Consider the following 15,642-nt stretch of genomic DNA (forward strand, 5'->3'; position numbering starts at 1 on the left):
GGAGGTGAGGTAGGCCAAGGAGAAGGTGGAGGGATATGGTGGATGAATGTATGAGGTAGAGAGGTATGGAAGTCAGTGAGACTAGGGATCTGACAAGAGATTGAGCTGGCTGGATGAATCTTGTGTGGTGAAGTGCTTGATCAGGGATTTGGCACCCCTTTTTAATGTGACAACATTCGGATTGACTCAATCGGATACGTTTGTGTGAAGCTACAGAATGTGGTGAAAGTTTTTCTGATGTATCAGATAGAGCCAGGATTCTGCGGGCTTGAATGATGAGTGAATGGAAGCGTGGCCCATTGAATTTGGCAAACTTGGGCTGCCTTGCCCAAGGATTGGAAAGGAGGTCCGAATGATGATGATGAGAAACTTAGAACCCAACAAGCTATGTAGAATGATGGAATCCAAGTTAGTGAAAAAGACTGTGTCAGTTCAGAATAGATACAAGTTCTCATAGACATGTTTTTGATAGTGGAAGGCACATACTTTAGTTTTCTGTCATCCATTCAGTGTACAAGTCATGTAAGTTTTATGTTCTTAGGGTACCTTCAGCATAACAGTGGTAGGGTGATGGTGCTCCACTATGGAGCAGAAAGGAGCTCGGTGTAGTCCTTCATCTTTTTGGACTACACATCTGAAGTCTTTTTGCAATGCATGTTGCACTCACATATCGCTTCTGGACGTGGATTAGCCCCCCCCCCCATCCCTTGTTTTCATTTCCACATTGCTTACCCAGCCTTCAGCCAAATCGTGAAAACATAAAAATCTTCCCGACACGCCATTATCATCACATCATTGTGCTGAAGTTTGTATTAAAAAAAAAATAAAATAAAATAAATGCTGCTGCTTCAGCTGTCTGCCTTCTTTGTCCTTCTCCACTTAATGAGACCAGTGTTAAGGCACATGATGTAGGTGCTTTGGAAGGTCTTGTTTCCTTATTCCTGGAATGCCTTAAAACTTGTGACCACACCTGCCCTGGTGACCATGTTGAAGCATCCATCATAATATAAGGCTTCATTTTTTTTTTCTTTAATTAATATTTTTTTTTAGAACCTTTGTAAAGTCTCACCCATATTCCATTTGTCATGTGCCTTTTCTACATATGAAATATTACACTCATTGCTTCCTGCCTTGTGATGGGTCAAAGTCCTCCAGTTTTCTCACGAAACTGTAATTACTAACATCACTCTTGTTAATGCACATAGGAGAACCAGAATACAGCTGCTCCCCTACTTATGAACTTGCCATACTTCACAGCATATACTGTAGTATGCACAGGTGTTTAATACACACCCTAATTTTGGAAAGAATATGTAAAAGTCAAATATGAAAAAATAACCAGTTCGTGATTCTGAAGAGTAGATTGATAATGCCTTCCAAGGCCAAGAATAACAGTTTATAGCATTGCAGTTTCACATAAAGAGCATAGGAAAATATGTCAGTGAAGCCAAGTACAAAAATCCAATTTGGAATTTACCTTAACCAGAAACACAAGAACAATGGTCTTTCAAATGCAGTGTGTCCAGATATCTCGAAATGAATGGATCTTGAATTTGTCTCACTTTTGTTTTTTGTTTTTGTTTCTTCTTGGAAGGAACTGTAATGCGGACTCGTAGCCCTTGATTCCTTCTTCCTCGCATTAAAAAAAAAAAAAAAAAAAAAAAAAAAAAAAAAAAAAATTGTCAGTGCTACTGTACTAATCTCATTCTCCCTGCAGTTTATAGGGGTTTGGTAAATGATATGTCAGTTACCATAAGAAGCTGTACCTACCATACAAATGGACATTGTTTTTTTTGGCACTGCTTAAACCTTTACCTTTCAGATTTCATATTCCTCACAGATGTGTTGAAAAACTGTATAGCTATGAGTATTTGAAGTATGATACAGTAATGTAGGAGTACATATTTAACTGCAGAACTGTCTTTCTGGTGTTATTCGGAATATTTTTCCCAAAAGGCAATTTTAATCCATTAGTAAATGAAAATGCACAACTCATAGCTGTTAGCACTATAATAAGCTGTTCTCTGCACTCTGATGCTGTGGCTCAAATTTCTTATCAATAAGCATGGTAGGGCTTTCTATGAAGGGAGGCTCAATTTGAAATGATGTCTCATGTAAGGTGTTTGTTATTTGAAAGTTTGTAAGTATTGGAGCAGTTGTAATCTGTGTCTGTTTACAGGAAAAAAGCAATTAGTCATATCTACACATGACAGGAAGAGTCTGGTATAAATTAAAAGAGCTCGCTTGTGAGGAGCAGGAGGAGGCTACCTCTGATTAATCCCTAAGGGTGGTAGACTGTAGTGCACTCTGTGGAGAGAGAGAGCAGGAGGCAGGATGCATTTGAGGAAGGCTGAAGATGTATTTGTTGACTGCTGAAATGCTGAAGGCCTTAGGAGATATAGGGATGGGTTTAGTTACTGATTTGATATGATTATGCTGTATATTAGTGTGTTTTCCCAGATGACAGGCTGAAGAGTTTGATTGTAATTGTATACAAGGGGAAAGGTGATACCTAGGATTGAGGAAACCATAGAGGCATAAAACTTCTGGACCAGATAACAAAGGTAATGGAGAGAGTTCTAGAAAGTATGATTAGAGAAAGAGTGAATACTGATATGTTGCAGAGTGGGTTTATGCCAGGCAATGGGACCACTAATGCCGTATTCCTTGTTTGCCAGCCTCAGGAAAAATATGAAAGAAAAGGGATCTGTCCTTTGTTTTTGTTGATTTGGAGGAAGCTTTTGATGGAGTTCCAAGGGAGGTGGTCAAGTGGGCAATGAGAAAGCTTGGAATCGAGCAGTGGCTGGGTAGGACGATTATGGCCATGTATGTGGGTGCTCACACCCAGGAGAGAGAGAAGTGAGCGAGGAGTTTTCTGTGAGTGTTGTGTGCATCTTGAGCCCCTTATTGTTCATCATGGTGCATGAAGCCATTTCACACGACTTCAGAAATGGACTCTCATGGGAAATGTTGTATGCCAGTGATTAGGTATTGATTGCAGAGAGTCAAAGGGAGGCAGAGGAAAGATTTAGGAAGTGGAACGATGGTGTGGGGTCTTGAGAGTAAATGCAGGTAAAACGAAAATGAGGGTATCTAGGACAGGCTGCAATACTTTGAGAGAAGAGAAAGAATGGCCATGTGTGGTTTCACCACTTTGGTGTGGGATTTAATTTCATCCTGTGCAGTGTTTGTGATAAGTGGGTGCATAAGAGATGTAGTGGTATCAGAGGTAGACTGCAAGATAATGTTGATTTCATGTGTACAGTGTGTTGGGGAGTCACCTGACATTGAGAGGGCTCTCCATCCATGCTAAGGAATCTTTGTAAACAGCATATTATTGGAGTGTAATGCTGAATGGTAGCAAGACCTGGGCAGTAAAGGAAGAGAATATTTGTTGGCTCAGAAGTACAGAGACGACAGTGATTAGTTGGATGTGCAGCGCGTCCATGAATGTGAGGCTTGGGAGGACTAGGCTTACAATGGAGGAGTTCAGAGGAAGGATGGGACTGAAGTTTATTGGAGTTGTGATAAGGAGGAGTAGATTGAAATGGTTTGGGCATGTGTAGAGGATGGTGGATGACAGTTGGGTGCAGAAAGTGAGAAGTGTGAATGTCTGGGTATGGTTGCGAGAGGCTGACGGAAAAAGGACCAGTGACTTGGTCATAGAGTGTGACCTCAGGGATAGGACTGAATAGGGAGGCTGCCAGAGATCAAGCAGCATGGAGGGCCACAATTAGGTGAGCCAGGCTGACACATTTTAGCATGTAAGAGCCTTTATAAACAAAAAGAAATTAAATGATATACCAAGTATATTTGCATGACTTTCCATCATGTCCCCCCCCCCCACCCACTTTTTTTTTAGCTTGCTATTTTCTGATTACAATGTTTTTCTGTTTCTTTTCAGTGACTATATGAGTAACTAAAATGTTAGTTTGTGGTAATGTTGGTTTTCTTACTTAGAGGCATGACCTTATAACCTTATAGAGTAAAACTGGGTAATTTCGCTGCAGGATAATTTCACCGCAACGCTATTAATTCCAGTTCAAAGGCCCATAGCTTCCACACTATTGCATGGATTTGGCTTCTGTTGGGCTTAGATTTTAGAGAAATTCTGACGTAATAAGGTCATGTGAAGTTTTGATCCATCGTGCAAAAAATAATAGCGTTGGTGAAACAAAATTGTTTACTGAAAGTTTTCAGCATTTATTGCATCAATAAATACTGGAAAAAAAATATTATCCATTATTTACGTGTCTCAGGGTAGGAGTGGTTCAGAACTGGTTGCATTGTTCACACATACACACACACACACCAATACAGAACCCTGCCATGCACTCATGCCGTGGGAGTCCCCAGACCAACTTACCAACCATGAAACAGTCTGTGAAACAATCATGGATGCCATCAAAATAAAGTTCGTCCAATACATGGCATAGGCCCTACTGTATGGTAGCCTAGGCTATCTAAGCCTGGTTATAATCAGTTGTGTATGATATGTAGTGTGGTATTATAACAGTAATAACAGTAAATATTATAACAGTAGAAACAGCAAATCAATTGGATACGTTTATGTGAAGCTACAGAACGTGGTGAATGTTTTTGGCGTATCCGATAGAGCCAGGATTCCGGGGGCTTGAATGATGAGTGAATGGAAGTGTGGCCTTTGGATTCAGCAAGTTTGGGCTGTCTGGACATGCTACCCCTCACCCTGCCTTAGGTTGGGAAAGGAGATCTGGATGATGATGATGATGAACAACAACAAAGTTCGCTGCGAAATTACCCCATCAGGCAGGGTAATTTCGCCATGAGACCCCCCCCCCCCTCCATTTTTTTTTAATTTTTTTTTTTTTTTTTTTTTTTTACAAAAACAATTTTAGGTATCTTCAGCAGAAGGACTGAATGTATTGATAAAACACTAAAAATGTCAATACAGTAAGACCTTACTATAATGGACTAATTGGGGCCCAAGCCATTCCGAAAAATGCGATATTCCGATAAAAGGGACATCCGGACTTTTTCCAATATATCAGACATTAATCCGGATCACGTGAATGGTTTTTAAACTGTTTTGACTACCACTGCAGTACTATGCTGTGTTATAACTTCACTACATTAATCAAATGCTATAATTTATATAATAATACTGTACTGTACACTGATAAACATGTTCATTCATTCATTCATTGCCAGACGCTATGTATCCCAAACGGGGTGGTCAAGGGCTTAGAGTTAATTGTTTTACAGGGAGGGGCACTAATCCTCCACCAACCCCACTTGACACGTAGGGATGCCAACAGCATCTGGTGTTCCCAGGCGGTCATCCATCCAAGTACTAACCAGACCCAACGTTGCTTAACTTTGCTGATCGAACGGGAAGCGGTGTACTCAACGTGGTATGGCCGTTGGCACTGTATTTTATTTACCTTATTGTGGTCAACATACATGAAGTGGTCAGGCAGTCCAGACTGCTTCTGGCTTTCTATCTATCAATTGCCAGATGCACCAGGCTTTTTCCGATTCGTAGGAATTTAGTCCGGTAGCTCCTCGAGTCCGATAAAAGTGAATTCCAGTCCATTGAAGTCCATTATATCAAGGTTTTACCGTATTCCATACTTGGTGGTTCATATTTAGCGAAAACCACCTTTCACGACGAAATTACCCCGTCTTACCTTACTAAAAAACTTGAACAACACAATTGCCTGCATCATCTCACTGAGTTCAGAGTAACTGAGGAGGTTACCACTAAGGGTTTACCAGTCATAACAACATTCCCTTCATACAAGTATTCAGACATTTAGAGGAATCATTTGAGAGGTTTTCCTTCATCCCAGCCACTGACAGGGCAAGCAGATATCACTGTATTCACTTCTTGGTGGTAGGTGAAGGCACCCATTATCCACTCACTTGATGTAGTGCTGCCTACTTCTTCCTTGATGTCTCTCATTCTTATTTTGTGTTTGTCCTCCTCTCTTCCTGTTTCTCCCACCCTTTGTCCATGTATCTATCTATCTATTGCCAGACGCCTTAATGCTGCAAGGGGTGGCCACAAACAAATTGCCTCCATGTCACCCTGTCCCCCGCCATTTCACTGCCCTGCTCCCAGCTCACACCCCCCTCTCTTATATACTTCTCCACTCCATTCCTCCATCTCATCCTGGTCCTCCCCCTTTCTTTCCCCCCCTTCACCTCACTCACATGCACTCTTCTCGTCAGGCTCTCTGTCCTCTCCACATGGCCAAATCACCTCAGTATGTTTCTCCTAATGCTTCCTATTACATCCACATCGACACCACAACACTCCTTCACTTCCTCATTTGTCAGTCTGTCTCCCCATGTGACTGCACACGCTCCTCTCAAATAACTCTTTTTCCACTGCTCTCTCTCTTGACTTCTGTCCCTCCAACAGAGTCCAAGCTTCACTTCCATACATTAGAGTTGGTATCACAGTATTGTCATGTAGTGAGTTTTTTATTTCCATGCTTACTTCCCTGTTTCTTATCACTGCTTTCAAGGAACCAGCAACCTTTCTTCCTTGTTGTATCCTTTCACCCTCAAAATTTCCATCCTCACTCATCACACTACCTAAGTACTTAAACACACTCACATTTCCATTTCCTCCTCATCCAAGCTTACTGTACATTCACTGACTTCACTTCTCTCGAAGACCATAACTTTATTCTTCCCTACATTCACCTTTACGGTAGATTCCATTTCTTACTCACTCTCCCAAACTCATCGCCGAGCCTTGTTGCTCCCCGTCGTCTTCACTTAACAGCACAGTATCATCTGCAAACAACAGGACAGTGAGTTTCGAAACACTGCCCTTTCTCACTAGGGACACTCCAACATTCATTGCCCTACCTTGTATCTCTTTTATAACCCCTTCCATATACAGATTGAACAGCCATGGAGACATGACACTTCTCTGTTTCAGTCCAACCTTCAAATAGAAAAATTCACTCTGTTCACAATCCACATGCACTGCAGCCTTAGCACCCTTATGCTTACTCTTCACAGAATACAACAACTTCCCATCTACTCCACATATTCTTAATACTCTCTATAATCCATGCCTATCCACCCTGTCATATGCTTTCTCCAGATCCATCAAGGCCACAAACAACTTCTTTCCTTTCTCTAGAAACTTTTCCACTAAAGATCTAAGAATGAATATCTGATCTACACAACCTCTTCCCTTCTTAAAACTTCCTTGTTCTTCTCCAACTAATTCTTCTGTTATTTCTCTAACTGTGTCAGTAAGTATCCTACCGTATACTCTTCCTGTTACACTAAGAAGACAGATGCCCTTATGATTACCACATACTTCTTTTTCCCCATTTCCTTTGCACAGGGGAATTATTATACCTGACTTCCAGTACTCTGGGGCTCTACCTTCCTCCCAGGCCAATCTGCACATTTTCCACATCCATTCTGCCACTATCTCTTCCCTATGCTTCAGCCTTTCATCACACACTCCATCAGTTCCAGGGGCTTTCCCCATTTTAACTTTCTTCATTGCTTCCACAACTTCTATCCTACTGGTTTCTTCCTCTCTTCTCACATTTCTCCTTCTCCCAGCCATTCCCCAACCACTTACATTCGAATTTCTTTCAGTCTCTATGTTCAACAGTTCTTTAAAGTGTCCTCTCCATCTGCTCAGTTTTTCTCCCTTCTTTATTAGTAATCTACCATTTTTATCTTTCACTCCCAGACTAACTTCTTCGGCACCTTGTCTAACCCTTTGTGTTATTGTTTATTACTGTTCTTTTCACTTCAGGTGGCTGTACACTGAGTGACAACCCAGTTGGTTTCCTGTGACTCAGAAAGCCGTTTAAAACACTGGGTGGTAACTTTAGAGCCAAATAATGTGGTGACATGGTGCCCTTGTTAACTGGGTTGAGATGCAGATGCAGCATCCACTGAGAAACTTAACCTTCACACTAAATCTCATGCCCTGTAGCAAGGCTCTGTCAGCCACAAGGGAACATCAGTTGACTGCACGGGATGGCCCTTCAGGGATGGTTGCTTGCCTGCAGTAGTAGTAGTTGTTCCCTAGGCAGTCTGGCCGAAAAGCCCTGAGTCCCTAAGGAAGGCAACAGCCAAGACCAGGCATTCCCACAGAGCTCTCAGGGAGTGTATGTTGCATTGTTGGTGTAGTTAATTGCAGTGCAGTCTTCCATGATGTGCTTTATAGTATGGGGTGCTGTGTTACATCTTGGACAGGCATCAGCGACGGAGTCATCCAGCCTCTTCTGGTAAATTAAGAAGGCTGGATGATGCCCACATCTCAGCCTGGCCAGGTGGACCCAGTCTTCACGAGGGAGGTGGGATTCAGAAGAGTGGATATCAGGAGGCCATGCATGCAGCTGTGTGTTGTCTTCGAGTGACTGATTGGAGCGGCGAGTGATTTGAGTATGGATATGCTTCTGGAAGCTGGTCTGAGGCAGGCGAGGGGGGGGGAGATGACAGTATTTGTGTATAATAACGTGTGTTGGGTGTTGTTTTTGTGTTCCTTGGTGTATGTGGATGTGCTGCCATGTAGTGTAGTGGATGGTATGGGTTTGTGGATGCTGCAGCGAGAATTTGGGTGCCTCTCATGTCTAGATGATCCTTGACTTTGAGGACTTTGGTTTCTTGATGTAGATGGTCTGTCGGTGTAGTAGCTGTGCAGCCCGTGATTATTTTTAGGGCCATGTTCTGTATGGTCTGTAGAGTGTTGTAGTGTGTTTTGGTGAGGTTAGGAGCCCAAGCAGGGCTTGCATAATTCGTCACTGAATGTATATATTGTTTGGATACTGTGGTGGTGGTTTCTTTGTTGTGTCCAAATGTTGTATGGGCAAGTGACCTCAAGGCATTGAGTCTTGGTGTTAATTTATTTTTAATGTTTGTGATGTGTTGTTTAAATGACATTGATGTATTGTATGTTACACCAAGGATTTGTGTGTTTGTGTGTGTGTGTTTGTGTGTGTGTGTGTGTGTGTGTGTGTGGTAGGGGAGTGTTGTTTATGGTGAGGTGTGGAATGTGACTGTGTTCTGCTGTCCAGTTTGTGAGAAGGGTCACTGTAGATTTGGCTGGGGCTATTTTGAGCCTGTTTGTGGTGAACCATTCGTGTAGCATGTTGAGGTAAGAATTGAGGATGTGTGCAGCTGTGTTTGTGTTTTGGTGTGTACATGTAAGTGTTATGTTGTCTGCTTAGGAAGCTATGTGTATCTGCAGTGTGTGGATATGTTGTGCATGTATAGGTTAAAGAGTGTAGGGGACAAAACAGATCCCTGGGGGGAAGCCATTTGTGAAGTTTCTGATGTTTGAGGAGTTACTGGCAAATGTTATGTGTGCACATCTGCATGCTAAGTAGTTTGCCAGCCATCTTTTTATGTTATTGTGCATGTTTGTGTTGAATATTTTGTTTGTGACGTTGTGGTGAGGGATGGCATCAAAAGCTTTGCTAATATCTAGTGTGACTATGAGTGTTCTGTGTGGTAGCCTAGCTGAATTCATGCCATCGAAAATTCTTTGTGTAAGATCTGTAAGAAGAGTGTTCGTGGAGTCTAGTGGCCTAAAACCATGCTGTGATGGGGCTAGGGGGGTGTGAGGTGTAACTAGTTCAGTGACTCTGGAAGGGGTGCAGAGGAGTGTGATGGGGCGGTGTGAGGAAGGTAAAGGGGTCTTTGTTGGGTTTGGGGATAGTGATGATAATGTCATGCTTGCAGATGTTGGGTATTATGTTGTGTGAGAGCTGTAGTTTGATATGTTGGTGAGTTCTTGTATGCCTTGTGGTCCATGATGTTTAAGGTGAATGTCAGCTTATGTTGTCTGGTCCACAGGCAGATGAGTGCTTAAGGTTGCTTATGATGTGCTTCATCTGGTTGTAAGTGAAAAGTGCGAAGTCCGGGTCTGTGGCGAATTGTCTCATACGTCGGATGATACGTCAGTCGTTGCGATGGGGGTTTAGATGGCAAACTTGTGAAAAGTTATTGATGAGAGTGCTTGCTTGTTGTTTGTTTGAAGTTATGGTGTCTGTTGTTGTGATGGCAGTGCGTGATTGTGTAGTGTTGCTGTAGTAGTAGTAGTTGTTCCCTAGGCAGTCTGGCCGAACAGCCCCGAGTCCCTTAGGAAGGCCATGGCCGAGACCGGGCTTTCCCACAGAGCTCTCAAAGAGTGTATGTTGTGTTGTTGGCGTAGGTGATTGTGTGCAATGCAGTCTTCCATAATGTGCTTAATAGTATGGGGTGCTGTGTTGCATCCTGGACAGGCATCAGCGACGGGAGTCATCCAGCCTCTTCTGGTAGCTTAAGAGGGCTGGATGGTGCCCACATCTCAGCCTGGCCAGGTGGACCCTGTCCTCACGAGGGAGATAGGATTCAGAAGGTTTGGATGTCAGGAGGAACTGCATGCAGCTGTGTGTTTTCTTTGACTCAATGGAGCAGCGAGTGATCTGAGTGTGGATATATGCTTCTGGAAGCTGGTCTGAGGTGGGCGAGGGGGGAGAGATGACAGTATTTGTGTATGGTATCATGTGCTGGGTGTTGTTTTGATGTTCCTTGATGTGGGTGGATGTGCTGCCATGTAATATAGTGGATGTTGTGGGTTTGTGGAGGCCGCAGCAAGATGTAGTGTTGCGTTGGAGAGTGTGATGTTGTTTAGTGTTTTGTAGAGTTTGCTGGTGTTTGTTTTGTGATCAAGTGTTTGGAGATAATTATTCCAGTTTAGTGTTTGCAGTTCTGATATTTTATTGTTTATTTGAGTGCTGAGTTCTTGTATTTGTTGTACGGTGTCTTGTGTATGGGGTGTTGGGGAGTGTCGTAGTGTTTCCCATTGACTGATGAGGCTTTGAATTTCTGGTGTGAAATTTGGGTTGTGTCTCATTCTGTTGCCTCTAAGGATGTGTCTTTTGTCTGCATTTTGTATAATCAATTGTATTGAAAGTGTGCACAGCGGTGTTAATGTTTGTGATGGATGTACTTTTTAACCCATGTCATCCGGGTGGCCTGTATATATGACGACCTGGGGACATCCAGGTGGCATGTATACATGATTTAGTGTTTTATAGTATTATTGTTATTATTATTATGATTATAGTATTATACTATAATATTATATTATTGTTTTAGTTGAGAAATTATGGTTTAAATAATGGTGATTTTTAAGAAAAACACCTTCTGGTGGTTTGGGTGGTGAAAACAACCTCCGGACGTGATGGGTTAATGTTTCAAAGTGTTGTTCAGTTTCAGTTGTGAAGGCCTCCCAGTTGGCTGGCTGTAATTAGTGTGTGTGTGTCTGTGGCCAGCTGGGATGATGCTGGTTTTGGTAGTGATGATGATTGGGAAGTGATCAGATCCAAGGGTTTTGACCACTCTCGAGGATGTTGTGGGGGGGTGAGGATTGGGGAGGAAAAGGTGATGTCTGGAGATGATGGGAGGAAGAGGGCTTGGTGTGGGATATAGATATGTTGATGGAGATTATTCAGTATGAAAAGATGATCTGTTTGGGATTGTAGTACCAGCCCTCTGTCTGTGTCAGGGTTGTTGACATGCCGGGCCGATGCCTTGGCGTTGAAATCGCTACCCAGGATGATGTTGGGAATGTTAGTGATGTGATGTATTTGTGGAGAGTAACTGTGTGGTACTGTGGATTGAAGGGTCTTCTCAGTCAGATAGACTGGGTTAACACCTCATCAGCAACAGTATTCCCTTCAAATATTAAGGCATTTGGAAGCATTTGAGTATGATACTTATGGCACAAAAGTTTTCATTTTTACCACAACTTGCAGGAAAGGAGTATCACTTGGTGTACCCTTCACAGATGTGGTGGACATAATTACCGGTTGGTTCTCTGCATCGTGGATTGTTCATTTGAACTTCCACAACCATGATCCTTGAAATGATGCACTTTATAATGTTTGGTCACATATAAAATGGCACTTCATGCATAACCTAATCTTTGTTTTAAGATGTTGTAATCTTTGTTGGTCTAGTTCTGTTTTGCAGAGAAGTTTGTGGTTTACCCTTCATAGCAGCAAATTATACAGTACAGTATTTGGGTACTTGTGTTGGCTCTGATTCTTACAGAACTGTTCAGGAGGAAAGAAAATCAGTCAGTGCACACCAATAGTTCCTTGCCCCTCTCCCATTTTTATTTTTACTTATTCATATATTTTTTATTTTCATTTATTATTATTATTAATATATATATATATATATTTTTTTAGATTTTCAAGTCATAGCTAAGACAGCATTTTTACTAACCCCCAAAATTTGTCTGTGTCACTACTTTGGCACTAATGCCCACAGTCTTTACTGAGTACATGCTCGAACTGTCTCATTCAGGCCAGATTTGTTAGCAAGGGTGCCTATGAAACACATCAGTGGGTCTTGTAGAAAATAATTAGATTCTCTTGATATTGTTCCCTGCTTAGGTATGGGATTGAATTTGCATCCTTTCAGACAGCGTATCACCTCTAATCATCTGACCATTCCTTCACATATTATATAGGTACAGTGGAGTCTCTTTTATCCAAAATTCTTTTAACTGTAATATACCATTACCCGTAAGTTTTACTAAAACGTTCTCATTTCGATTAATCGCAAAAATCTGAAATCTGTCCGAAAATTCAAACTCGGCAGGCTCGTTTTGTGCCACTAGCATTAGTTTATGGTTGCTTCGCTAGTTACTAGAGCGAGTTGCCCACTTCCTCAGCTGCATCCACCACCTCGGAAGATTTGGATGATGTGGAAGATAATGTGGATGTTGTGAAAATGATTGAACAAGGAAACAAAAAATATGAAAAAACAGTTAGATGTAAGACTTTATTTGTTTGAATTGCTGACAGTGAATTACGTAATTGTTTTGGTGAAGGTCGAAGTTTATTTGAGTGAAGATTTATTTAAGTTGACAGTTTCTCTCTTCCTATTTCTGCCATCTTTCCTGTCACTTCTTATTGCTTTTCCTTCCTTTTCAGGTAGCTTTACATTGAGTGACAAGCCAAATGGTTTCCTGTAAGCCAAGAAACCATTTACAACGCTGGGTGGTAACCTTATAACCAAACCATACGTGCTCCGTACGTGGCAACAAGTGGGTTGGTGGAGGGTTAGTGCACCTCCCCGTAAAACATATAACTCAGTCAAATGACCACCCTTTAAGGGATTATGGCATCTGGCAATAGATAGATAAATAGATAGACAGTTTCTATTACGGTTAACAAAAGTGCAGGTACGTAAGTAGTTACAACAGTGTATTAAGTGTTTTGTTGATGGTTGAGTGGCTTTTGGGATGCTGGTGGTAGTGGTGAGATAGACGTCGCCAGAAATGGGTGATGGATGAGTACAGTACTGTTCCCTTGTATCCTACATATTATTACAGTATCTTTTATCCGAAAAAATCTATCTATCTATCTATCTATTGCCAGACGCCTCAAACAAAACTTTGAAAATCCCATGATTTTCGGATAAAAGAGACTCCACTGTACTTACAAGCCTTGCTGTGGGTTATTGCTTGGTTTCTGTTGTGCATGTTTTCAGTCTACAAGGGAGATTCTTAGAAAGTGGTAAAGGGTTGAGCCTGCATTCTGCTGTGGCAGAATTTCATTAGATGCCACAGCAATGTGCTGTAAGGGTGAAACATAGAGGTCGTCGCATGCTTTCTGCTGTGGCAGAATTTCATTAGATGCCACAGCTATGTGTTGTAAGAGTGAAACATAGAGGTTGTCGCAGAGTATGACCCCTTTTACCCCCCCCCCCATCCCTTTTTTCTTGAGGTCATATATGCATTTGAGTTGTCACACAAAGTTTTGTGTGACCTTTCAGCAGCATTCCTTTGCAGAACCTAATTGCATGAGAATGGTTTTGCTGCTAAAGCAGACAAAGGAGCTGAGCACTACTGTATAGGTTCCACAACTAATTTCATGCCAATGCTCCACAATATGATATGCATTTTTGAATTCCATGACACATTTGTGGCCATACAATTTGCACATCACAAATGGTGGAGCCTCAGTACTTCTTAACTCAGTGATAAGCTGAGGGAGTCCTTCCCTATCACTGTGCTTGTATATGACAATCAGAGATATCTGTTGTTTCTCACATCTCCGTTATCTCTCAACAGATTTTTTTAGGAAGACATTTTCTTTGCAATTATGGGAGTTGTGAATTTAGCGTTTAAGATTCAATAAACTTTTTTGTATGTGAAACTTGAAGAGATGTATTATGAGCATATAATTTGCTTACCTGTTTACTTTATATTCCTGGTTCATTTCCAATAACACATATACGAGGTCTGTTCAGAAAGTACAGTATCCAATCTTAGGCTCTTAAAAAATAAATAGCTAACCTGTTGAGCAAGGACACTAAACCCTTTCTCAAAGTAGGTCCTGTCTGATTTGGCACGCGTAGCCCAGCATTCTTTCCACTGCTTGAAACATTTTCCAAAGTCAGTTTTAGGTATTTCCTGAAGGTGCTTTGTCACATTTGTCATAATCTCTTCTCTCCTCTCAAATCAGGAACCCTTCGGCAAAGGTTTGAGCTTGGGGAATAACCAAAAGTCGCATGAAGCCATGTCTGGTGAGTAGGGAGCCTGCCGGACCTGCGGGATGGTGTGCTTGGCCAAAAATTCCTGAATCCATTGTGAAGAATGGGCAGGGATGTTGTCATAGTGCAGCCTCCTGATTCTCACATGCCAAATGTCTGGTCTATTTCGCCAAACTGCGTCACAAAGACGATGGATAACATCAAGGTAGTAATGTTTGTTGACAGTCTGACCTTCTGGTGCGTATTCATGTTGCACAACACCACAGTAATTGAAAAAAAAAATCAACATGCGAGTGGTTTTTACCTTGCTACAGACCTATCATGTTCTTTTTGGCCAAGGTGACCCTGCATGCATCCACTGAGATGACTGTGCTTTGGTTTCTGGGTCGTTCCCAAACACCCAAGTCTCATCTTCAGTGGTAAATCTTCAGAAGATCTGGATCACGATTTGCACGCTCCAACATGTCTTGAGCAACGTTCATCTGAGAGAAGAGGTCATGACGAATGACGAAGCACCTGCAGGAGATACCAAAAATCAACTTTGAAAAATTTTTCAGGCGGTGGAAAGAATGCTGGGCTATGTGTATCAAGTCAGAAGGGGCATACTCTCAAGGGATTTAGTGTCCTAGCTCATCAGGTTAGCTCTTTATTTTCTTAGAGCCTAAGGACAGATACTTTCTGAACAGACCTCATACGTACAGCAGTCATAAAAGAATGAACATACAGAATGCACATAGCAGAGACCTGCACAACTGATCTCTGGATATGTTTTATTACATTCATTACCTCTGCCAAGGAGAATATGTTTTATCCTGTGTTGGTTTGTTTGTCTGTCTGTTAGTAGGATTGCTCAAAAAGTTATGAATGGATTTTGATGGAATTTTGTGGAAGGGTGGGCCATGGGCCAAGGAAGAAAGTAAATATGGGGGCAGATTGGGATCCGGATCCAGAGTATCCTGCACAGTATCTCCAAAAGTTCTCATTGAATTTCAATGAAATTTTGTAGAAAGGTGGGCCATGGACCAAAGAAAGAAATGATTAAATTAGGGGGCGGATCCAGATCCTACATCCATGGATCTGAATTTGGGATTACTCAAAAAGTTATGAATGGATTTTGAA

At 41.8% G+C, this 15,642-nt stretch overlaps 1 protein-coding gene and 1 non-coding gene across 2 annotated transcripts in view; one reads left to right on the top strand and one right to left on the bottom strand.

The window, feature by feature from the left end:
• Adar (Adenosine deaminase acting on RNA) overlaps window positions 1–15,642 on the top strand; it is a 439,541-nt gene that overhangs the window by 287,927 nt on the left and 135,972 nt on the right. The gene's annotated exons all lie outside the window — the stretch shown is intronic.
• LOC145415835 (5S ribosomal RNA) lies at window positions 5,289–5,407 on the bottom strand. The gene has a single exon (XR_013900142.1). It is a non-coding gene; the product is annotated as a 5S ribosomal RNA (ribosomal RNA).

This window comes from Coenobita brevimanus, chromosome 103 (assembly GCF_032717465.1).
Source record: "Coenobita brevimanus isolate Jiangsu-jjx chromosome 103, ASM3271746v2, whole genome shotgun sequence".
NCBI lineage: Eukaryota > Metazoa > Arthropoda > Malacostraca > Decapoda > Coenobitidae > Coenobita > Coenobita brevimanus.